Here is a 23910-nt window from a genome sequence, read left to right as displayed (position 1 = left end):
GATAAATGGCTGTGGCTTTGCATAGTAGAGTTTTTAACTTGCACTTACAGATGTAGCGACCGACTGTAGTTGCTGACAGTGGGTTTCTGAAGTGTTCCTGAGCCCATGTGGTGATATCCTTTACACACTGATGTGGCTTTTTGATGCAGTACAGCCTGTGTCGATGTCCTATGCCTGCTGGGCCTTTACTTAATGTGCACCGTGTGGAAGGTAGCAAAAAGTCCCGTTAGGAACACACGTACCATGATATCCTCAGAGAAATAGATCACTTTAATGAACCGTATCGAGGAAATGAAGCCGCTGTGGATTTACACTCGCGTCCTGCGGGAGTCGACTCGGCGTTTTTTGGTTTTTTTGCGTGTCTTTGAGCTAAACGAAAGGGCTGCCATTATAAAATGTGTGTGTAAAAGTCGGCGCCGTATGAGCATTAGTCTCCTGTTGTTAGATCATAAAATACAATAAAAAAAAAAGAGTCTTCCTCGGAGACGCGGCAGCAGAGAAAAAGCGAGCAATTAGTGGCGAGGAGAGAAGGAGTGGGAGAGACGCCATTAATGAGATCACTGCAGGGAAGAGCGTGCTCCTCTGATAGGACCGCGCAGGAGGAGGCACGGCGTTTGAATGGAGGATGGAGTGCGACACGTTTGTGAGACGAGGGGAGATGCCAGGAAGCTTTGAGTGTCGCTGCAGGGAACATAACATGCTTGTAGAGGAGACTGCCACCAAAGATCATCTATACCACAAGAGGGTTCGCCTGCTGCAAAAACACGAGCCAAATATCCTCTAATCAAATATCTTCTATATGACAAGAGTGTTCTCCTGTTGCAAAAACACTAGTCAAAGATCCTTTATATGACAAGAGTGTTTTCCTGGTGCAAAAACACTAGTAAATATCATCTATATGACAAGAATGTTCTCCTGTTGCAAAAACACAAGTCAAAGATCCTCTATAAGACAAGAGGGTTCTCCTGCTGCAAAAACACTAGTCAACGATCCTTTATATGACAAGAGTGTGCTGCTGTTGCAAAAAAACTAATCAAAGATCCTCTCTATGACAAGAGTGTTCTGCTGTTGCAAGAAAACTAATCAAAGATCCTCTCTATGACAAGAGTGTTGTCCTGTTGCCAAAAACACTAATGAAAGATCCTCGATATGACAAGAGTGTTCTCCTGTTGAAAAAACACTGGTCAAAGATCCTCTATATGACAAGAGTGTTCTCCTGTTGTAAAAACACTAATCAAAGATCCTGTATATGACTAGAGTGTTTTCCTGGTGCAAAAACACTAGTCAAAGATCCTCTATAAGACAAGAATGTTCTCCTGTTGCAAAAACACTAGTCAGAGATCCTTTATATGACAAGAGTGTTTTCCTGGTGCAAAAACACTAGTAAAGATCATCTATATGACAAGAATGTTCTCCTGTTGCAAAAACACTAGTCAAAGATCCTCTATAAGACAATAATGTTCTCCTGTTGCAAAAACACTAGTCAAAGATCCTTTATAAGACAAGAGTGTTCTGCTGTTGCAAAAAAACTAATCAAAGATCTTCTCTATGACAAGAGTGTTCTCCTGTTGCAAAAACACTAGTCAAATATCCTCTATATGACAAGAGTGTTGTCCTGTTGCCAAAAACACTAATCAAAGATCCTCTATACGACAAGAGTGTTCTCCTGTTGAAAAAACACTGGTCAAAGATCCTCTATACGACAAGAGTGTTCTCCTGTTGAAAAAACACTAATCAAAGATCCTCTATACGACAAGAATGTTCTCCTGCTGCAAAAAACACTAGTCAAAGCTCCTCGATATGAAAAGAGGGTTCTTCTGTTGCAAAAATACTAATCAAAGATCCTCTATACGACAAGAGTGTTCTCCTGTTGCAAAAACACTAGTCAAAGATCCTTTATAAGACAAGAATGTTCTCCTGTTGCAAAAACACTAGTCAAAGATCCTTTATATAACAAGAGTGTTTTCCTGGTGCAAAAACACTAGTAAATATCATCTATATGACAAGAATGTTCTTCTGTTGCAAAAACACTAGTCAAAGATCCTCTATATGACAAGAGTGTTCTCCTGTTGCAAAAAACACTAGTCAAAGATCCTCTATATGACAAGAGTGTTCTCCTGTTGCAAAAAACACTAGTCAAAGATCCTTTATATGACAAGAATGTTCTCCTGTTGCAAAAACACTAGTCAAAGATCCTCTATAAGACAAGAGGGTTCTCCTGCTGCAAAAACATTAGTCAAAGATCCTCTTTACGACAAGAGGGTTCTCCTGTTGTAAAAAACACTAATCAAAGATCCTCTAAATGACATGAGTGTTCTCCTGTTGCAAAAACACTAGTCAAAGATCCTTTATAAGACAAGAGTGTTCTCCTGCTGCAAAAACACTAATCAAAGATCCTCTATATGACAAGAGTGTTCTCCTGTTGCAAAAACACTAATCAAAGATCCTTTATATGACAAGAGTGTTCTCCTGTTGCACAAACACTGATCAAAGATCCTCTATACGACAAGAGTGTTCTCCTGTTGCACAAACACTGATCAAAGATCCTCTATACGACAAGAGTGTTCTCCTGTTGCACAAACACTGATCAAAGGTCCTTTATATGACAAGCGTGTTCTGCTGTTTCAAATATACTAGTCAAAGATCCTTTATATGAAAAGAGTGTTATTCTGTTGTAAATACACTAGTCAAAGATCCTCAATATGGCAAGAGTGTTCTCCCGTTGCAAAAACACTAGTCAAAGATCCTCAATATGGCAAGAGTGTTCTCCTGTTGCAAAAACACTAATCAAAGATCTTCTATATGACAAGAGTGTTCCCCTATTGCAAATACAATAGTCAAAGATCCTGAATATAACAAGTGTTCTCCTGTTGCAAAAACACTAATCAAAGATCCTCTATATTACAAGAGTGTTCTCCTGCTGCAAAAACATTAGTCACAGATCCTCTATAAGACAAGAGGGTTCTCCTGTTACAAAAACACTGATCAAAGATCCTCTATATGACAAGAATGTTCTCATGTTGCAAAAACATTAGTCAAAGATCCTTTATAGGACAAGAATGTTCTCCTGTTGCAAAAACACTAGTCAAAGATCCTCTATATGACAAGAGTGTTCTCTTGTTGCAAAAACACTAGTCAAAGATCCTCGATATGACAAGAGTGTTCTCCTGTTTCAAAAACACTAGTCAGAGATCCTCTGTGTTCTCCTGTTGCAAAAACACTAGTCAAAGATCCTCTATATTACAAGAGTGTTCTCCTGCTGCAAAAACATTAGTCAAAAATCCTCTATAAGACAAGAGGGTTCTCCTGTTGCAAAAACACAGATCAAAGATCCTCTATATGACAAGAGTGTTCTCATGTTGCAAAAACACTAGTCAAAGATCCTTTATATGACAAGAATGTTCTCCTGTTGCAAAAACACTAGTCAAAGATCCTCGATATGAAAAGAGTGTTCTTCTGTTGCAAAAACATTAATCAAAGATCCTCTATATGACAAGAGTGTTCTCCTGTTGCAAAAACACTAATCAAAGATCCTTTATATGACAAGAGTGTTCTCCTGTTGCAAAAACACTAGTCAAAGATCCTTTATACAACAAGAATGTTCTCCTGTTGCAAAAACACTAGTCAAAGATCCTCGATATGAAAAGTGTGTTCTCCTGTTTCAAAAACACTCATCAGAGATCCTCTGTGTTCTCCTGTTGCAAAAACACTAGTCAAAGATCCTCTATATAACAAGAGTGTTCTCCTATTGCAAATACAATAGTCAAAGATCCTCATTATGACAAGTGTCCTCCTGTTGCAAAAACAGTAATCAAAGATCCTCTATATGACAAGAGTGTTCCCCTATTGCAAATACAATAGTCAAAGATCCTGAATATAACAAGTGTTCTCCTGTTGCAAAAACACTAATCAAAGATCCTCTATATTACAAGAGTGTTCTCCTGCTGCAAAAACATTAGTCACAGATCCTCTATAAGACAAGAGGGTTCTCCTGTTACAAAAACACTGATCAAAGATCCTCTATATGACAAGAATGTTCTCATGTTGCAAAAACATTAGTCAAAGATCCTTTATAGGACAAGAATGTTCTCCTGTTGCAAAAACACTAGTCAAAGATCCTCTATATGACAAGAGTGTTCTCTTGTTGCAAAAACACTAGTCAAAGATCCTCGATATGACAAGAGTGTTCTCCTGTTGCAAAAACACTAGTCAAAGATCCTCTATATTACAAGAGTGTTCTCCTGCTGCAAAAACATTAGTCAAAAATCCTCTATACGACAAGAGGGTTCTCCTGTTGCAAAAACACAGATCAAAGATCCTCTATATGACAAGAGTGTTCTCATGTTGCAAAAACACTAGTCAAAGATCCTTTATATGACAAGAATGTTCTCCTGTTGCAAAAACACTAGTCAAAGATCCTCGATATGAAAAGAGTGTTCTTCTGTTGCAAAAACATTAATCAAAGATCCTCTATATGACAAGAGTGTTCTCCTGTTGCAAAAACACTAATCAAAGATCCTTTATATGACAAGAGTGTTCTCCTGTTGCAAAAACACTAGTCAAAGATCCTTTATACAACAAGAATGTTCTCCTGTTGCAAAAACACTAGTCAAAGATCCTCGATATGAAAAGTGTGTTCTCCTGTTTCAAAAACACTCATCAGAGATCCTCTGTGTTCTCCTGTTGCAAAAACACTAGTCAAAGATCCTCTATATAACAAGAGTGTTCTCCTATTGCAAATACAATAGTCAAAGATCCTCATTATGACAAGTGTCCTCCTGTTGCAAAAACAGTAATCAAAGATCCTCTATATGACAAGAGTGTTCCCCTATTGCAAATACAATAGTCAAAGATCCTGAATATAACAAGTGTTCTCCTGTTGCAAAAACACTAATCAAAGATCCTCTATATTACAAGAGTGTTCTCCTGCTGCAAAAACATTAGTCACAGATCCTCTATAAGACAAGAGGGTTCTCCTGTTACAAAAACACTGATCAAAGATCCTCTATATGACAAGAATGTTCTCATGTTGCAAAAACATTAGTCAAAGATCCTTTATAGGACAAGAATGTTCTCCTGTTGCAAAAACACTAGTCAAAGATCCTCTATATGACAAGAGTGTTCTCTTGTTGCAAAAACACTAGTCAAAGATCCTCGATATGACAAGAGTGTTCTCCTGTTGCAAAAACACTAGTCAAAGATCCTCTATATTACAAGAGTGTTCTCCTGCTGCAAAAACATTAGTCAAAAATCCTCTATACGACAAGAGGGTTCTCCTGTTGCAAAAACACAGATCAAAGATCCTCTATATGACAAGAGTGTTCTCATGTTGCAAAAACACTAGTCAAAGATCCTTTATATGACAAGAATGTTCTCCTGTTGCAAAAACACTAGTCAAAGATCCTCGATATGAAAAGAGTGTTCTTCTGTTGCAAAAACATTAATCAAAGATCCTCTATATGACAAGAGTGTTCTCCTGTTGCAAAAACACTAATCAAAGATCCTCTATACGACAAGAGTGTTCTCCTGTTGCACAAACACTGATTAAAGATCCTCTATACGACAAGAGTGTTCTCCTGTTGCAAAAACACTAGTCAAAGATCCTTTATACGACAAGAATGTTCTCCTGTTGCAAAAACACTAGTCAAAGATCCTCGATATGAAAAGTATGTTCTCCTGTTTCAAAAACACTCATCAGAGATCCTCTGTGTTCTCCTGTTGCAAAAACACTAGTCAAAGATCCTCTATATAACAAGAGTGTTCTCCTATTGCAAATACAATAGTCAAAGATCCTCATTATGACAAGAGTGTTCTCCTGTTGCAAAAACACTAGTCAAAGATCCTTTATATGACAAGAATGTTGTCCTCAGGAAGGAGGAAGCATGCAGAGGAGAGGAAGGAAGGAAGGAGGAAGCATGAAGAGGAGAGGAAGGAAGGAGAAAGCATGCAGAGGAGAGGAAGGAAGGAAGGAGGAAGCATGCAGAGGAAAGGAAGGAAGGAGGAAGCATGCAGAGGAGAGGAAGGAAGGAAGGAGGAAGCATGCAGAGGAGAGGAAGGAAGGAGGAAGCATGCAGAGGAAAAGAAGGAAGGAGGAAGCATGCAGAGGAGAGGAAGGAAGGAAAAAGGAAGCATGCAGAAGAGAGGAAGGAAGGAGGGAGTATGAAGAGGAGAGGAAGGAAGGAAGGAAGGAGGAAGCATGCAGAGGAGAGGAAGGAGGAAGCATGCATAGGAGAGGAAGGAAGGAGGAAGCATGCAGAGGAGAGGAAGGAAGGAGGAAGCGTGCAGAGGAGAGGAAGGAAGGAGGAAGCATACAGAGGAGAGGAAGGAAGGAGGAAGCATGCATAGGAAAAGAAGGAAGGAGGAAGCATGCAGAGGAGAGGAAGGAAAAGGGAAGCATGAAGAGGAGAGGAAGGAGGAAGCATGAAGAGGAGAAGAAGAAAGGAGGAAGCATGCAGAGGACAGGAAGGAAGGAAGGAGGAAGCATGAAGAGGAGAGGAAGGAAGGAAGGAGGAAGCATGCGGAGGAGAGGAAGGAAGGAGGAAGCATGCAGAGGAGAGGAAGGAAGGAGGAAGCATGAAGAGGAGAGGAAGGAAGGAAGGAGGAAGCATGAAGAGGAGAGGAAGGAAGGAAGGAGGAAGCATGCAGAGGAAAGGAAGGAAGGAAGTAAGGAAGGAGGAAGCATGTGGAGAAGAGGAATGAAGGAGGAAGCATGCGGAGGAGAGGAAGGAAAAAGGAAGCATGAAGAGGAGAGGAAGGAGGAAGCATGAAGAGGAGAAGAAGAAAGGAGGAAGCATGCAGAGGACAGGAAGGAAGGAAGGAGGAAGCATGAAGAGGAGAGGAAGGAAGGAAGGAGGAAGCATGCGGAGGAGAGGAAGGAAGGAGGAAGCATGCAGAGGAGAGGAAGGAAGGAGGAAGCATGAAGAGGAGAGGAAGGAAGGAAGGAGGAAGCATGCAGAGGAGAGGAAGGAAGGAGGAAGCATGCAGAGGACAGGAAGGAAGGAAGGAGGAAGCATGAAGAGGAGAGGAAGGAAGGAAGGAGGAAGCATGCAGAGGACAGGAAGGAAGGAAGGAGGAAGCATGAAGAGGAGAGGAAGGAAGGAAGGAGGAAGCATGCGGAGGAGAGGAAGGAAGGAGGAAGCATGCAGAGGAGAGGAAGGAAGGAGGAAGCATGAAGAGGAGAGGAAGGAAGGAAGGAGGAAGCATGCAGAGGAGAGGAAGGAAGGAGGAAGCATGCAGAGGACAGGAAGGAAGGAAGGAGGAAGCATGAAGAGGAGAGGAAGGAAGGAAGGAGGAAGCATGCGGAGGAGAGGAAGGAAGGAGGAAGCATGCAGAGGAGAGGAAGGAAGGAGGAAGCATGAAGAGGAGAGGAAGGAAGGAAGGAGGAAGCATGCAGAGGAAAGGAAGGAAGGAAGTAAGGAAGGAGGAAGCATGTGGAGAAGAGGAATGAAGGAGGAAGCATGCGGAGGAGAGGAAGGAAGGAAGTAAGGAAGGAGGAAGCGAGGCTGACTCTCATGTTCTCAGACCTAAAAGATGGCCTCTTCTCTTCCTCTCCTGCCTATCAGCACAAAGTGTGGCCATGTTGTCTTCTAGAAGCTTCCAGGTCTTATCATGTGACTGCAGAGCTGCTCCACCTGAGGGAGGTGAAGTGCTAATCCCTCCATCACACCCCTCAGGATACACATGTTGGTGTGTTTGTGGCACAAAAGAAAGATTGTTTATTCACCAGGTGATGCTCCGCTTCTGGTGCATTCACACTGATAATTGGGATCGCTCCTCCGCATACTAATGTCTGTTAACGTGTGCACTTCATGACTGCTACACACTACACACACAGTTACTGGGAAGGGGGTTTAGGGGCAACATGGCAGTAGACGACCACAATGCATCCCAGGGGACACATTGTGTAGTTGTGTAGTGTATGTGTGTCATTCCAGTATGTTCCATTGGCATCACGAGGAAATGAAATATTATTGCACAATACATTTAACTGTAAACATTTTATCTTTATAAAGAAAGATGTCACACACACACACACACACACACACACACACACACACACACACACACACACACACACACACACACACACACACACACACTCATTTTCAAATGAATCGACATTCTTACTTATGATTCTTAATCCCAAAAAAATTATCTATTTTTACAAAAAAAATGGAAAAATATATATATATTTTTTTTTCTGTCCTGTCCAGCCACTTTTTATTTTATTTTAATTTTTTTATTAATCAGAGCAACTAAATAATACACAACAACACAATAATAATGTGTCACACACACACATTGATCTAGTTGCATTTTTGATAAGGGTGGCAATATTTTTGATTTTCCAAATGAATCGAGATTCTTAGTTAAAATGACTCTTAATCAAAAAAACAAAAAAACAAAAATATATATATATAAAAAAAAATTATCTAGAAACAAAAAAATGGAAAATATTTGTTTATTTTTCAAATGTATTATATTTCCTGTCCAGCCACTTTTTTAAATGAATTTATTTTTTAAATTTTTAGTAATCAGTCCAACAAAATAATACACAATAATACAATAATAATGTGTCACACACACATTGATCTAGTTGCATTTTTGATAAGGGTGGCAATATTTTTGATTTTCCAAATGAATCAAGATTCTTAGTTAAAATGATTCTTAATCAAAAAAATATATATATATATATATATATATATATATATATATATATATATATATATATATATATATATATATATATATATAAAAAAAATCTAGAAACAAAAAAATGGAAAATATTTGTTTATTTTTCAAATGTGTTATATTTCCTGTCCAGCCACTTTTTTTTAATGTATTTATTTTTTAAATTTTTATTAATCAGTCCAACAAAATAATACACAACAATACAATAATAATGTGTCACACACACACATTGATCTAGTTGCATTTTTGATAAAAGTGGCAACATTTTTTTAATTTTCAAATGAATCGACATTCTGACTTATTATTCTTAATCGAAATAAAAAAAAAGTTTTACAAAAAAATTGAAAAATATTTATTCATTTATTTCTAAAATTTGTTCTTTTTAGCCAATTTTTTTAATTATTTTTTTATTTTATTTTAATTTTTATTAATCAGTCCAACAATAATACACAATAACATAATAATAATAATGTGTCACGCACATTGATCTAGTTGCATTTTTGATAAGGGTGGCATCATTTTTTTTCATTTTCAAATGAATCGGGATTCTTACTTATAATGATTCTTTATTTTAAAAAAAAAATCTATTTTTCCTCCAAAAAAAAAATATATTTAGTTATTAATTTTTTTAATCTGTCCTGTCCAGCCACTTTTTTTTATTTTATTTGTTTTAATTAATCAGTCCAACAAAATACACAACAATACAATAATGATGTGTCACACACACACACACATTGATCTAGTTGCATTTTTGATAAGGGTGGCAACATTTTTTTTATTTTCAAATGAATCGAGATTCTTACTTATGATTCTTAATCCAAAAAAAAAAATCTATTTTTACAAAAAAAATGGAAAAATATATATATATATATATTTTTTTTAAATCTGTCCTGTCCAGCCACTTTTTATTTTATTTTTATTTTTTTATTAATCAGTGCAACTAAATAATACACAACAACACAATAATAATGTGTCACACACACACATTGATCTAGTTGCATTTTTGATAAGGGTGGCAATATTTTTGATTTTCCAAATGAATCGAGATTCTTAGTTAAAATGATTCTTAATCAAAAATATATATATAAAAAAAAAAATCTAGAAACAAAAAAATTGAAAATATTTGTTTATTTTTTAAATGTGTTATATTTCCTGTCCAGCCACTTTTTTTTAATGTATTTATTTTTAAAATTTTTATTAATCAGTCCAACAAAATAATACACAACAATACAATAATAATGTGTCACACACACACATTGATCTAGTTGCATTTTTGATAAAGGTGGCAACATTTTTTTTATTTTCAAATGAATCGACATTCTGACTTATGATTCTTAATCGAAATTAAAAAAAAGTTTTACAAAAAAAATTGAAAAATATTTATTTATTTATTTCTGAAATTTGTTCTTTTTAGCCAATTTTTTTAATTATTTTTTTATTTTAATTTTTATTAATCAGTCCAACAATAATACACAGTAACATAATAATAATAATGTGTCACACACATCGATCTAGTTGCATTTTTGATAAGGGTGGCATCATTTTTTTTTCATTTTCAAATGAATCGGGATTCTTACTTATAATGATTCTTTATTAAAAAAATCGATTTTTCTTAAAAAAAAAAATTATATTTAGTTATTCATTTTTTTAATCTGTCCTGTCCAGCCACTTTTTTTTATTTTATTTGTTTTAATTAATCAGTCCAACAAAATAATACACAACAATACAATAATGATGTGTCACACACACAGATCTAGTTGCATTTTTGATAAGGGTGGCAACATTTTTTATTTTCAAATGAATCGAGATTCTTACTTAGAATGATTCTTAATCGATTAAAAAAATAAAACAATTTTTACAACAAAAAAAAAATGTTTTTTTTATTTTTATTCTTTCCTGTCCACCCAACTTTTTTTTAAATTTATCATCTAGCACAAATGTCCTAGATGATATGAATGGGTTGGTGCTGGAATTTATTTTAATCGGCGGAAAATCGTTGATGTAGTAACATTTTGAATTGAAATGGGAAGTTCCTGGAAATTTCGTGAAAATCTGGAATTTTTGAAGGAATTGATACTCGTACAAATGTCCTAGAACATTTTGGGAATTCCTGGAAATTTTTTTGAACTTGAAAAATGTTAGTTTGAGTGTGTGGATGGTGGAACGGTTGGAATCGGTTGAGAAATGTGGGAGTTGTGCAAGTTCAAGAAATGGCCAAGTCAGCACTTTAAAGACAATTAATTTCCCTCTGCTGGATCATCACTATTTTATTACATTAACTTATTTTGCCCGGCAATCATTTCCTCCTGAGAGCCAGCGTCCACTACAGTGGACATTAATGTTTTGCATAACACGGTTATTTCCTTGCCAAGGTGTGCATAGACAAAAAGCAACATCAGTGTGTAAAGGATATCACCACATGGGCTCAGGAACACCTCAGAAAGCCACTGTCAGTAACTACAGTTGGTCGCTACATCTGTAAGTGCAAGTTAAAACTCTACTATGCAAAGTGAAAGTCATTTATCAACAACACCCAGAAACTCTTGGCTGGGCCCGAGCTCATCTAAGATGGACTGATGCAAAGTGGAGAAGTGTTCTGTGGTCTGACGAGTCCACATTTCAAAAAGGTCAAAATTTCACAAGAAAAACTTTGAATGTTGGCAGTATTATGATAAAAGTCATACTTTTACTCAACATTTTACAAGAAAAAATGAACATTTGTGCAATATTATGATAAAAGTTGGAATTTTACTCAATAACAGTCGCAATTTTACAATTATTTGAAAAGTGTAGTCATTTTATTTGACAAAAGTCACAATTTTATAAGGAATGTTTTAACATTTTGGCAATATCATAATAATAATCGGAACATTACTTGGCAAAATTACGACAAAAGTCATAATTTTTCTCAAAAAATGTCACTATTTTACAAGAACAACAACAACATTGGCAATACAAGTCTGAATTTTACACGACAAATGTCAACATTTTACATTAAAAAGCAAGAATTGTACGAGGAAATATTGCAATGTTACAGAAACAGAAAGAATATGAGAAATTGTTCCCAAATTTATAAGAAAAAAGTCGACACTTCGTGAGAAAAATAATGCTTTTAGTAAAAAAGAAAATTCAAATTTTTTTGTTTGCAATTGGCCACATTTGTTATTCTTAGTTGCAATGTTTCTGAATCGAGTAAAGAAAATAAATCTATTTTTACAAATATTTTTTTATCTTTCCTGTCCAGCAACTTTATATTTTTTTATTTTTTTAAATTAGGTCAATTCAGTCCAACAAAATAATACACAATAATACAATAATAATGTGTCACACACACATATCTAGTTGCATTTTTGATAAAGGTGGCAACATGTTTTATTTTCAAATGAATCGACATTCTTAGTTGTGGAGATTCAGGCAAAAGTGGTGGGGGGGGGGGGGGGGAGCCCGACAATCATTTCCTCCTGAGAGCCAGCGTCCACTACAGTGGACATTAATGTTTTGCATAACATGGTTATTTCCTTGCCAAGGTGTGCATGGACAAAAAGCAACATCGATGTGTAAAGGATATCACCACATGGGCTCAAGAACACTTCAGAAAACCACTGTCAGTAACTACAGTTGGTCGCTACATCTGTAAGCGCAAGTTAAAACTCGACTATGCCATTTATCAACAACACCCAGAAATGCTTGGCTGGGCCCGAGCTCGTCTAAGATGGACTGATGCAAAGTGGAAAAGTGTTCTGTGGTCTGACAAGTCCACATTTCAAAAAGGTCGAAATTTCACAAGAAAAACTTTGAATGTTGGCAGTATTATGATAATAGTCATACTTTTAGTCAACATTTTACAAGAAAAAATGAAAATGTGTGCAATATTATGATAAAAGTTGGATTTTTACTCAATAACAGTTGCAATTTTACAATTATTTGAAAATTGTAGTAATTTTATTTGACAAAAGTCACAATTTTATAAGGAATATTTTAAGATTTTGGCAATATTATAATAACAATCGGAATATTGACAAAAGGCAATTTTTCTCAAAAAATGTCACTATTTTACAAGAACAACAACATTGGCAATATTGTGATAAAAGTCTGAATTTTACACGACAAATGTCAACATTTTACATTAAAAAGCAATAAATTTATGAGGAAATATTGCAACATTACAGAAACAGAAAGAAATATGGGAAATTGTTCCTAAATTTATAAGAAAAAAATCGACACCTTGTGAGAAAAATAATGCTTTTAGTAAAAAAGAAAATTCAAATTGTTTTGTTTGCAATTGGCAACATTTGTTAATCTTAGTTTTAATGTTTCTGAATCGAGTAAAAAAAATAAATCTATTTTTACAAATATTTTTTTATCTTTCCTGTCCAGCAACTTTTTATTTATTTATTTATTTTTTTATTTTTTTAAATTAATCAGTCCAACAAAATAATACACAATAAAACAATAATAATGTGTCACACACACATATCTAGTTGCATTTTTGATAAGGGTGGCAACATGTTTTATTTTCAAATGAATCGACATTCTTAGTGGTGGAGATTCAGGCAAAAGTGGGGGGGGAAAGCCCGACAATCATTTCCTCCTGAGAGCCAGCGTCCACTACAGTGGACATTACAGTTTTGCATAACATGGTTATTTCCTTGCCAAGGTGTGCATAGACAAAAAGCAACATCAATGTGTAAAGGATATCACCACATGGGCTCAGGAACACCTCAGAAAACCACTGTCAGTAACTACAGTTGGTCGCTACATCTGTAAGTGCAAGTTAAAACTCTACTACGCAAAGCCAAAGCCATTTATCAACAACACCCAGAAACGCTTGGCTGGGCCCGAGCTCGTCTAAGATGGACTGATGCAAAGTGGAAAAGTGTTCTGTGGTCTGACGAGTCCACATTTCAAAAAGGTCAAAATTTCACAAGAAAAACATTGAATGTTGGCAGTATTATGATAAAAGTCATACTTTTACTCAACATTTTACAAGAAAAAATGAACATTTGTGCAATATTATGATAAAAGTTGGAATTTTACTCAATAACAGTCGCAATTTTACAATTATTTGAAAAGTGTAGTCATTTTATTTGACAAAAGTCACAATTTTATAAGGAACATTTTAACATTTTGGCAATATTATAATAATAATCGGAACATTACTTGGCAAAATTACGACAAAAGTCATAATTTTTCTCAAAAAAATGTCACTATTTTACAAGAACAACAACAACATTGGCAATATTGTGATAAAAGTCTGAATTTTACACGACAAATGTCAACATTTTACATTAAAAAGCAAGAATTGTACAAGGAAATATTGCAATGTTACAGAAACAGAAAGAATATGAGAAATTGTTCCCAAATTTATAAGAAAAAAGTCGACACTGTGAGAAAAATAATGCTTTTAGTAAAAAAGAAAATTCAATTTTTTTTGTTTGCAATTGGCAACATTTTTTATTCTTAGTTATAATGTTTCTGAATAGATAAAAAAATCTATTTTTACAAATATTTTTTTATCTTTCCTGTCCAGCAACTTTTTATTTATTTATTTTTTTTTTTTTAATTAATCAGTCCAACAAAATATTACACAATAAAACAATAATAATGTGTCACACACACATATTTAGTTGCATTTTTGATAAGGGTGGCAACATGTTTTATTTTCAAATGAATCGACATTCTTAGTTGTGGAGATTCGGGCAAAAGTGGGGGGGAAAGCCCGACAATCATTTCCTCCTGAGAGCCAGCGTCCACTACAGTGGACATTAATGTTTTGCATAACACGGTTATTTCCTTGCCAAGGTGTGCATAGACAAAAAGCAACATCAATGTGTAAAGGATATCACCACATGGGCTCAGGTCAAAATTTCACAAGAAAAACTTTGAATGTTGGCAGTCTTATGATAAAAGTCGTACTTTTACTCAACGTAAGTCAACATTTTACAAGAAAAAATGAACATTTGTACAATATTATGATAAAAGTTGGAATTTTACTCAATAACAGTCGCAATTTTACAATTATTTGAAAAGTGTAGTAATTTTATTTCACAAAAGTCACAATTTTATAAGGAATATTTTAACATTTTGCCAATATTATAATAAAAATCGGAACATTACTTGGCAAAATTATGACAAAAGTCATAATTTTTCTCAAAAAAATTTCACTATTTTACAAGAACAACAACAACATTGGCAATATTGTGATACAAGTCTGAATTTTACACGACAAATGTCAACATTTTACATTAAAAAGCAATAATTGTACGAGGAAATATTGCAATATTACAGAAACAGAAAGAATATGAGAAATTGTTCCCAAATTTATAAGAAAAAAGTCGACACTGTGAGAAAAATAATGCTTTTAGTAAAAAAGAAAATTCAAATTGTTTTGTTTGCAATTGGCAACATTTGTTAATCTTAGTTTTAATGTTTCTGAATCGAGTAAAAAAAATAAATCTATTTTTACAAATATTTTTTTATCTTTCCTGTACAGCAACTTTTTTTTTTTTATTTTATTTATTTTTTTTTTAAATTAATCATTCCAACAAAATAATACACAATAATTCAATAATAATGTGTCACACACATATATTTAGTTGCATTTTTGATAAGGGTGGCAACATGTTTTATTTTCAAATGAATCGACATTCTTAGTTGTGGAGATTCAGGCAAAAGTGGGGGGAAAGCCCGGCAATCATTTCCTGCTCCGGCTACTGGGGCGTGCAGAAAGACTTCCTTTGCTTCATTCCTGGCGTTGCTGTGGTTACGGTCACACCCCCTAAAGGCAGCCACCATCGCTACACAGCAGCGGCAGCAGGCCGGGCTGCTCTGCATGGACTCTTGGAGCCAAAGCGTCCTCAGGAGGACTCGGGCCAGGCGAGGCAGACAACGAGATGGGGAAAATCCTCTTTTTAGCCTCGTCTCATTTCGCCGCGTATGTGAAGAAGCGGATGTAAATAATTGAGCAGCACAAACAGCGGAACGCGTCCCAAGAATATTCTCCTCCGCCGCGAGACGTGTCCGTTAAATTATGAATATATGAGACCGAAATAACAGAGGGAGGGACTATTTGTGCAGCTTGAAAGAAGAACAGGTGTCTTCTCGCTGCAGCTGTTGTGAGGCGCAGGGCACAGCTGTCACACGCTGACGCTGTCAATCAACACTCAAGCAGCCGTGCCCGCCTTTCATTTCTAACCTTTCCAAAAACCACGTAGGAAATGCTTCCAGAGCACTAAAATAGTCAGTAACTACAATGTGCAATTGTGAGTGGAACTGAAATGCTTGAATGTCCAGGGTGAGTGGAGTGTGTGGATGGTGGAACGGTTCCAATCGGTTGAGAAATGTGGGGTATGGAGAAGTTTGTATATTGCCCATTCATTGCGGGGAAATTCCTGGTAATTCCGGGTAATCAGGGAATTTTCGGAACCGCGGCGAGGAGAGTGAGTGGAGTGTGTGGATGGTGGAACGGTTCCAATCGGTTGAGAAATGTGGGGTATGGAGAGGTTTGTATATTGCCCATTCAATGCAGAGAAATTCCGGGTAATCAGGGAATTTTCGGAACTGGGACGAGCGGAGTGAGTGGAGTGTGTGGATGTTGGAACGGTTCCAATCGGTTGAGAAATGTGGGGTATGGAGAGGTTTGTATATTGCCCATTCATTGCGGGGAAATTCCTGGTAATTCCGGGTAATCAGGGAATTTTTGGAACCGCGGCGAGGGGAGTGAGTGGAGTGTGTGGATGTTGGAACGGTTCCAATCGGTTGAGAAATGTGGGGTATGGAGAAGTTTGTATATTGCCCATTCAATGCGGGGAAATTCCGGGTAATCAGGGAATTTTGGAACCGCGGCGAGGGGAGTGAGTGGAGTGTGTGGATGGTGGAACGGTTCCAATCGGTTGAGAAATGTGGGGTATGGAGAGGTTTGTATAATGCCCTTTTAATGAGGGGAAATTCCGGGTAATCAGGGAATTTTCGGAACTGGGGCGAGCGGAGTGAGTGGAGTGTGTGGATGTTGGAACGGTTCCAATCGGTTGAGAAATGTGGGGTATGGAGAGGTTTGTATATTGCCCATTCAATACGGGGAAATTCCTGGTAATTCCGGGTAATCAGGGAATTTTCGGAACCGGGGAGAGCAGAGTGAGTGGAGTGTGTGGATGGTGGAACGGTTCCAATCGGTTGAGAAATGTGGGGTATGGAGAGGTTTGTATATTGCCCATTCAATGCGGGGAAATTTCGGGTAATCAGGGAATTTTCGGAACCGGGGCGAGCGGAGTGAGTGGAGTGTGTGGATGGTGGAACGGTTCCAATCGGTTGAGAAATGTGGGGTATGGAGAGGTTTGTATAATGCCCTTTTAATGAGGGGAAATTCCGGGTAATCAGGGAATTTTCGGAACTGGGGCGAGCGGAGTGAGTGGAGTGTGTGGATGTTGGAACGGTTCCAATCGGTTGAGAAATGTGGGGTATGGAGAGGTTTGTATATTGCCCATTCAATGCGGGGAAATTCCTGGTAATTCCGGGTAATCAGGGAATTTTCGGAACCGGGGCGAGCGGAGTGAGTGGAGTGTGTGGATGGTGGAACGGTTCCAATCGGTTGAGAAATGTGGGGTATGGAGAGGGTTGTATATTGCCCTATTCAATGCGGGAAAATTCCTGGTAATTTCGGGTAATCAGGGAATTTTCGGAACCAGGGAGAGCAGAGTGAGTGGAGTGTGTGGATGGTGGAACGGTTCCAATCGGTTGAGAAATGTGGGGTATGGAGAGGTTTGTATATTGCCCATTCAATGCGGGGAAATTCCGGGTAATCAGGGAATTTTCGGAACCGGGGCGAGCGGAGTGAGTGGAGTGTGTGGATGTTGGAACGGTTCCAATCGGTTGAGAAATGTGGGCTATAGAGAGGTTTGTATATTGCCCATTCAATGCGGGGAAATTCCTGGTAATTCCGGGTTATCAGGGAATTTTTGGAACCGGGGAGAGCAGAGTGAGTGGAGTGTGTGGATGGTGGAACGGTTCCAATCGGTTGAGAAATGTGGGGTATGGAGAGGTTTGTATAATGCCCTTTTAATGAGGGGAAATTCCGGGTAATCAGGGAATTTTCGGAACTGGGGCGAGCGGAGTGAGTGGAGTGTGTGGATGTTGGAACGGTTCCAATCGGTTGAGAAATGTGGGGTATGGAGAGGTTTGTATATTGCCCATTCAATACGGGGAAATTCCTGGTAATTCCGGGTAATCAGGGAATTTTCGGAACCGGGGAGAGCAGAGTGAGTGGAGTGTGTGGATGGTGGAACGGTTCCAATCGGTTGAGAAATGTGGGGTATGGAGAGGTTTGTATATTGCCCATTCAATGCGGGGAAATTCCGGGTAATCAGGGAATTTTCGGAACCGGGGCGAGCGGAGTGAGTGGAGTGTGTGGATGTTGGAACGGTTCCAATCGGTTGAGAAATGTGGGCTATAGAGAGGTTTGTATATTGCCCCATTCAATGCGGGGAAATTCCTGGTAATTCCGGGTTATCAGGGAATTTTTGGAACCGGGGCGAGCGGAGTGAGTGGAGTGTGTGGCTGATGGAATGGTTCTAATCGGTTGATAAATGTGGGATATGGAGAGGTTTGTATATTGCCCATTCAATGCGGGGAAATTCCTGGTAATTCCGGGTAATCAGGGAATTTTCGGAACCGGGGCGAGCGGAGTGAGTGGAGTGTGTGGATGATGGAATGGTTCCAATCGGTTGATAAATGTGGGGTAGGGAGAGGTTTGTATATTGCCCATTCAATGCGGGGAAATTCCGGGTAATCAGGGAATTTTCGGAACCGGGGCGAGCGGAGTGAGTGGATTGTGTAGATGTTGGAACGGTTCCAATCGGTTGAGAAATGTGGGGTATGGAGAGGTTTGTATATTGCCCATTCAATGCGGGGAAATTCCGGGTAATCAGGGAATTTTCGGAACTGGAGTGAGTGGGGTGTGTGGATGATGGAACGGTTCCAATCGGTTGATAAATGTGGGGTAGGGAGAGGTTTGTATATTGCCCATTCAATGCGGGGAAATTCCGGGTAATCAGGGAATTTTCGGAACTGGAGTGAGTGGGGTGTGTGGATGTTGGAACGGTTCCAATCGGTTGAGAAATGTGGGGTATGGAGAGGTTTGTATATTGCCCATTCATTGCGGGGAAATTCCTGGTAATTCCGGGTAATCAGGGAATTTTCGGAACCGCGGCGAGGGGAGTGAGTGGAGTGTGTGGATGTTGGAACGGTTCCAATCGGTTGAGAAATGTGGGGTATGGAGAAGTTTGTATATTGCCCATTCATTGCGGGGAAATTCCTGGTAATTCCGGGTAATCAGGGAATTTTCGGAACCGTGGCGAGGAGAGTGAGTGGAGTGTGTGGATGTTGGAACGGTTCCAATCGGTTGAGAAATGTGGGGTATGGAGAGGTTTGTATAATGCCCTTTTAATGAGGGGAAATTCCGGGTAATCAGGGAATTTTCGGAACCGGGGCGAGCGGAGTGAGTGGATGTTGGAACGGTTCCAATCGGTTGAGAAATGTGGGGTATGGAGAGGTTTGTATATTGCCCATTCAATGAGGGGAAATTCCTGGTAATTAGGGAATTTTCGGAACCGGGGAGAGTTGAGTGAGTGGAGTGTGTGGATGTTGGAACGGTTCCAATCGGTTGAGAAATGTGGGGTATGGAGAGGTTTGTATATTGCCCATTCAATGCGGGGAAATTCCTGGTAATTAGGGAATTTTCAGAACCGGGGCGAGCGGAGTGAGTGGAGTGTGTGGATGTTGGAACGGTTCCAATCGGTTGAGAAATGTAGGGTATGGAGAGGTTTGTATATTGCCCACTTAATGCAGGGAAATTCCGGGTAATCAGGGAATTTTCGGAACCGGGGCGAGCGGAGTGAGTGGATTGTGTAGATGTTGGAACGGTTCCAATCGGTTGAGAAATGTGGGGTATGGAGAGGTTTGTATATTGCCCATTCAATGCGGGGAAATTCCTGGTAATTCCGGGTAATCAGGGAATTTTCGGAACCGGGGCGAGCGGAGTGAGTGGAGTGTGTGGATGATGGAATGGTTCCAATCGGTTGATAAATGTGGGGTAGGGAGAGGTTTGTATATTATAAATTCCTGGTAATTCCGGGTAATCAGGGAATTTTCGGAAACGGGGCGAGCAGAGTGGGTGGATGGTAGAACGGTTCCAGTTGGTTAGGTTAGGTTCAAAATAACTTAACCTAACCTAACCGGATGAAAAATGTGGGATATGTAGTCGATTGTTTATTTCCTATTCATTGTCAATGGGGAGAAAAATCTGGGAAATTCCTGGAAAACCGGGAATTTTGGGTCTATATCCTGTATATCCCAAGAGTGGTATACTATTTTTATGGAGCAACTGCCTTGTCAAAAAAACCCTTTTTCACAGGAGCACCACCTGTTTTGAAGGACTGACCACACAAACACTAGTCAAAGATCCTCTATTCTCTACGAAAACAGACTTGGGTAATTTGATCAATTATTTTGGACGTTACAGCTGCTCTTTACAAGATGATATTCCTCCACTTCATCATTGTCAACTGGCCGGCGGCCATTTCCACTCAGCGATGTTGGATTTAGAGTCCGAGGCCAGGACTCCGTGGGCCTGAGGCGGGAAGGTGCCTATTAAAATTAATGGACTGTGGGGGTTACTCAGCACGGCGCCGCGGTGCTCACTTAACTGGCGAGTGGAAATGACCACCAGCACAATCAAGCTGCCATCAGCGCGACACCTCTCTGGTGTGCTGACACGCCGTCATTAAAAATGAAGAAGATGAGAAAGTGTGGGAAAAGTCCAGTTCTTAACGACGGGGAACGGTTCCTGGAAAGTGTGATGTCACCTACGACAAATAATGTCGGAAGTCAATAAATTGTTATTGTTGTTTCTGAGAAGCTACGACACAATAAAAATGCGATTAAAAGTAATCAAATTTCAGACGGTTATCATGCAACTTTAGTCATCGTATTTGTCGGATTCACCGTTACGTTATTAGAGTCGGACAAAGTTGTCGATAAACTGCATGAATTTCTTTTGTGAAAACAAAACATAGTTAAAGGAAAATTAACTGACCATCTTTAAAAACAAACTAAACAAAAGGATTAAAAAAGTCAGGAATGTTACTGTATTGGAAATTTTCTAATCAAGTAGTCAAACAGAACTGTCTTTCTTCCATGCATTTGAAAATCTCGAGCATTTCAAAAGGCACAGGTCACATTCGTAGCAAGTATGGAAGGAGTGCGTGCCGACAAAGTTATTTTGTTTCCGAGTAGCTATAAGACGATAAAAATGCGATTAAAAGTTATCAAATTTCAGACGTTATCGTACGACTTCAACCGATTTAATCATCGTATTTGTCGGATTCACCGTTACGCCGTTATTAGAGTCGGAAAAAGTTGTCGATAAACTGCATGAATTTCTTTTGTGTAAACAAAACATAGTTGAAGGAAAATTTACTAATTAAAAACAAACTAAACAAAATGATCCAAAAAGTCAGGAAATGTACTTTATTGGAAATTTTCTAATCAAGTAGTCAAACAGAACAGTCTTTCTCAATGGATTTGAAAATCTCGAGCATTAGGCACAGGTCACATTCGTAGCAAGTATGGAAGGAGTGCGCGCCGACAAAGTTATTTTGTTTCCGAGTAGCTATAAGACGATAAAAATGCGATTAAAAGTTATCAAATTTCAGACGTTATCGTACGACTTCAACCGATTTAATCATCGTATTTGTCAGATTCACCGTTACGCCGTTATTAGAGTCGGACAAAGTTGTCGATAAACTGCATGAATTTCTTTTGTGAAAACAAAACATAGTTGAAGGAAAATTTACTAATTAAAAACAAACTAAACAAAATTATCCAAAAAGTCAGGAAATTTACTTTATTGGAAATTTTCTAATCAAGTAGTCAAACAGAACTGTCTTTCTTCAATTCATTTGAAATTCTCGAGCATTTCAAAAGGCACGGGTCACATTCGTAGCAAGTATGGAAGGAGTGTGCGCCGACAAAGTTATTTTGTTTCTGAGTAGCTATGTGAGAATAAAAATGCGATTTAAAGTTAACAAATTTCAGACGGTTATCGTACGACTTCAACCAATTTAATCACCGTATTTGTCGGATTCACCGTTACGCCGTTATTAGAGTCGGACAAAGTTGTCGATAAACTGCATGAATTTCTTTTGTGAAAACAAAACATAGTTGAAGGAAAATTTACTAATTAAAAACAAACTAAACAAAATGATCCAAAAAGTCAGGAAATGTACTTTATTGGAAATTTGCTAATCAAGTAGTCAAACAGAACTGTCTTTCTTCAATTTATTTGAAAATCTCAAGCATTAGGCACAGGTCACATTCCTAGCAAGTATGGAAGGAGTGCGCGCCGACAAAGTTATTTTGTTTCAGAGTAGCTATAAGACGATAAAAATGCGATTAAAAGTTATCAAATTTTAGACGTTATTGTACGACTTCAACAGATTTAATCATCGTATTTGTCGGATTCACCGTTACGCCCTTATTAGCGTCTGACAAAGTTGTTGATAAACTACATTACTTATTTTGTGAAAACAAAACATAGTTAAAGGAAAATTAATTGACGAAAAACAAGATATTCCGGATTAGTACTCATAACTGTCATCATTTCTATCTGTTAGTTAGTTCGAAAATATTACGTAAAAAGTACCATCTAACTAATAAATTATAACCAACCGCCGTCTTTAAAAACAAACTAAACAAAATGATCCAAAAAGTCAGGAAATGTACTGTATTGGAAATTTTCTAATCAAGTAGTCAAACAGAACTGTCTTTCTTCAATTGACTGAAGGACTGTTAGAGAATAAATACTTGGATCTTGAACCATCCCCTCAGACCTATCTAATCCAAACAAGGACCAAAAAACACGGTGACGTACAAAGTAAAAGTACCATCTAACGTCTTTAAAACCAAACTAAACAAAATGATCCAAAAAGTCAGGAAATTTACTATAATGGAATTTTTCTAATCAAGTAGTCAAACAGAACTGTCTTTCTTGGATTGATTTGAAAATCTCGAGCATTTCAAAAGGCACGGGTCACATTCGTAGCAAGTATGGAAGGAGTGCGCGCCGACAAAGTTATTTTGTTTCAGAGTAGCTATGAGACAATAAAAATGCGATTAAAAGTTATCGAATTTCAGACATTATCGTACAACTTCAACCGATTTAATCATCATATTTTTCGGATTCACCGTTACGCCGTTATTAGCGTCTGACAAAGTTGTCGATAAACTACATTACTTATTTTGTGAAAACAAAACATAGTTAAAGGAAAATTAATTGACGAAAAACAAGATATTCCGTATTAGTACTCATAACTGTCATCATTTCTATCTGTTAGTTAGTTCGAAAATATTACGTAAATATTATCATATAACTAATAAATTATAACCAACCGCCGTCTTTGAAAACAAACTAAACAAAATGATCCAAAAAGTCAGGAAATGTACTGTATTGGAAATTTTCTAATCAAGTAGTCAAACAGAACTGTCTTTCTTCAATTTATTGAAGGACTGTTAGAGAATAAATACTTGGATCTTGAACCATCCCCTCAGACCTATCTAATCCAAACAAGGACCAAAACACGGTGACGTACAAAGTAAAAGTACCATCTAACGTCTTTGAAACCAAACTAAACAAAATGATCCAAAAAAGTCAGGAAATTTACTATAATGGAAATTTTCTAATAAAGTAGTCAAACAGAACTGTCTTTCTTCCATTCATTTGAAATTCTCGAGCATTATTATTTCGTTTCTGAGTAGCTATGAGACGATAAAAATGCAATTAAAAGCTATCAAATTTCTGTAACAGTACTCATAACCGTCATCATTTCTATCCGTTAGTTAGTTCGAAAATTATTACGTAAAAAACGATTCCCCAGACTTCCATCAAACGACTTGTGCCCCGAAGAAGCAATCGAATTTTTTTGGCACCAAAACACGCTGACGTACAAAGTAAAAGTACCATCTAACGTCTTTGAAACCAAACTAAACAAAATGATCCAAAAAGTCAGGAAATTTACTATAATGGAATTTTTCTAATCAAGTAGTCAAACAGAACTGTCTTTCTTCCATTCATTTGAAATTCTCGAGCATTATTATTTCGTTTCTGAGTAGCTATGAGACGATAAAAATGCAATTAAAAGCTATCAAATTTCTGTAACAGTACTCTTA

The 23910-nt window shown here is 37.7% G+C and overlaps 1 protein-coding gene across 1 annotated transcript in view; it reads right to left on the bottom strand.

The window, feature by feature from the left end:
• Positions 1-23910, bottom strand: part of plxna2 (plexin A2) — a 665104-nt gene that overhangs the window by 509346 nt on the left and 131848 nt on the right. The gene's annotated exons all lie outside the window — the stretch shown is intronic.

Source organism: Nerophis lumbriciformis, linkage group LG01, assembly GCF_033978685.3.
Source record: "Nerophis lumbriciformis linkage group LG01, RoL_Nlum_v2.1, whole genome shotgun sequence".
In the NCBI taxonomy this organism is placed as follows: domain Eukaryota; kingdom Metazoa; phylum Chordata; class Actinopteri; order Syngnathiformes; family Syngnathidae; genus Nerophis; species Nerophis lumbriciformis.
The sequence above is the reverse complement of the archived record's forward strand: the minus strand, read 5'-3'. Positions and strand labels throughout refer to the sequence as shown.